Source organism: Propithecus coquereli, unplaced genomic scaffold (genome assembly GCF_000956105.1).
Source record: "Propithecus coquereli isolate 6110/MARCELLA unplaced genomic scaffold, Pcoq_1.0 Scaffold591, whole genome shotgun sequence".
In the NCBI taxonomy this organism is placed as follows: Eukaryota; Metazoa; Chordata; class Mammalia; order Primates; family Indriidae; genus Propithecus; species Propithecus coquereli.
This window is the reverse complement of record NW_012151852.1, coordinates 394,273-396,490: the sequence shown is the minus strand read 5'-3', so window position 1 is coordinate 396,490 and position 2,218 is coordinate 394,273. Positions and strand designations below refer to the sequence as shown.

The following is a 2,218-nucleotide window of genomic DNA, read 5'->3' as shown; positions in this document are numbered from 1 at the left end:
TAAATGTTAAAAAGAAAAAAAAAAAGACTTTCTAAAATCTCAGTTAAATGACACTTGGAAAAATCACTGGTACTTGGGCAGCTGCCCCCACGGACAGAGCTGCACGAGCGTCACCATCTCCCGTCTCCGCTCCGATCCTGCAGCTCGCGCCACCAAACCCACACACAGGCTGGAGACGGAAGGTTTCCGCAGCCACGTCTACACCGACTCCCCGGCCAGAGTGCCGGGCAGAAAGCAGGCAGGCACCGGCTGCGGCTCAGCTCTGGCGGACGGCTCGGCCGCCCCCGCGTGTCCCGCTGAAGCACTGCACGGCGAGCGCTGGCGCGGGCGGGGGCTTTGGCGCGCTGTCGCGCACATGCGGTGTCACGCCGTCATCTCAGTGACGCTCGTGCTGCACGGCAGGGGTCGAGGTCCCTCCCTCACGTCAGGGCCGACTTCCAGGGCACAGGTGGGGCCTGCGTGTGGCTGAGCGGGGACAGCGCCTCAGTTTCCTGGGACCTTGATGACCTCAGAGTCCGGCCCTCCTACTGGTGCCAAGAGATGCCGCCAGGCTGTTAGGCTGAGCGGGGATCATTATGGTAAATTATGGTAAAACCGCCCTGCGCACTCCCAGAGAACCGTCCCCGCGCCGGAACCGGGTGATTGTGTTGACCCTCAGTCCTCAGCTTTCGTCGTTGTGACCTGGGAAAGGTTTGTAACCGCTCTGGGCTCAGCTGTGCCACGGTGAACCTTTATCTTGAGCACCCAGGAAGGGCACAGTAATTCCTGTGCACACAGAGCTGCGAGCGGTAAGCGTCTGTTCTTGATCACTCACTCAGTCCTGGGCGTTTCGTTACAGCGGCACAAACGCACCGAGTCAGCTGCACAACTATAAATTTACTAAATATTGACTTGTGTACTCAGAATGGGTGAATTTATGGTACGTAAACTATACCTCAATAAAGCTAGGTTTTTCTGAAGAAAAAAAGCACAGGTAATTTATTTATTGCTCATTAATTTATCTCCCATTAAATGCTAAATACTGTGAGCCCGAGAGAGAGACAGACAGGAATCTAGAACCCAGCCTGTTCTGGGTAAGAAGACGCCACGCGGCAACGACAGAGCTCCCACCACGTCCGTGGGTGGAAAAAGGAAAAGGCGGAAGAGTCGTCTCAACTTATTTCTTCCCCAAGAGCTAAAAACCGACCGCCATACAATCCCTGCACGGGATGCAATTCAACCAAATCTGCAAGACAGTTAAAAAGTACTACCTCTGCCAGCTTCAGATGAAGAACAGCATTTTCCATGTCCAGCTCAACTATCCTTTCTTCTCTGACCTACAACCAAGGATCCAAAAAGGAAAATTGTCAGCAGAGCACTTCTCGGTGTCCTGAAGCCACAGGAATCACGCTGACCCGCCACGTCCACCCTCCGAACGCAGAGCACACGGAAGACAAAGCACAGCCCCTCCGGAAAGAGCCACGGTCATGTGCCACAACATCGCCCGGCCAAGGATGGGCCATGCACACGCCAGCGGTCCCGCAGGATCACAGCACCTCATCGCACCTTTTCTATGTGACGGTACAGGAAGCCATGACTGTACCACACAGTAGGACAGGGAGACAGGCCACCTGTGACCCCGACGGCCTGCTCCCTGCCACCAGCCACGCTACAGCGAGGACCCCTCCCTTCTTCCCTGTGTGGCCCCAAGACCAGCAGCAGTGGCCCCTGGGGGTCACTAGAAATGCAGGACCTTGGACCCTCCCACCCTCTTGCCCAAAAGAGAGACTTGCTGGGAATGATGGGGGCTGTCATGGCAGCCAGGACACTGGGCAGAGCCCTGGGGTGGGTGGGGCTGAGCCTGGCAAGTCCAGGCCAGCGCAAGTGGGTGAGGAAGCTGAGGTCCAGGCGGCCAGGGCACGGCCTGGGGTGTTTGTAAGCCAGGAAAGAGCATGTGTTATACCAATGTCTACAGGAGGGCACTGGAAGGTTCTAAGCAGAGGAGTTAAGTGTTAGCTATTTACAGTAAATGCTGAGAGAGCCAGTGACTGGAGAACCTAGGGAAAGGCAACCCCCAGGTTTTAGGAAGGTGGGTTGAGGTGCAGTCCCTCCTGCCAGAGATTCCTCCTCTCCCAAGCCTGCTGACAGCTCACAAAGAAGCTGTGATCGTTTTAGGACAATCTTGCTTGTGTTTCCAAACTCTTCGTGATTGGTTATACTAACATGAAGCCTGGGAGTC

General features: G+C 55.5%; 1 protein-coding gene across 1 annotated transcript in view; it reads right to left on the bottom strand.

Moving 5' to 3' along the window:
* KIF25 (kinesin family member 25) overlaps positions 1-2,218 on the bottom strand; it is a 59,009-nt gene that overhangs the window by 44,185 nt on the left and 12,606 nt on the right. The window lies entirely within an intron of this gene.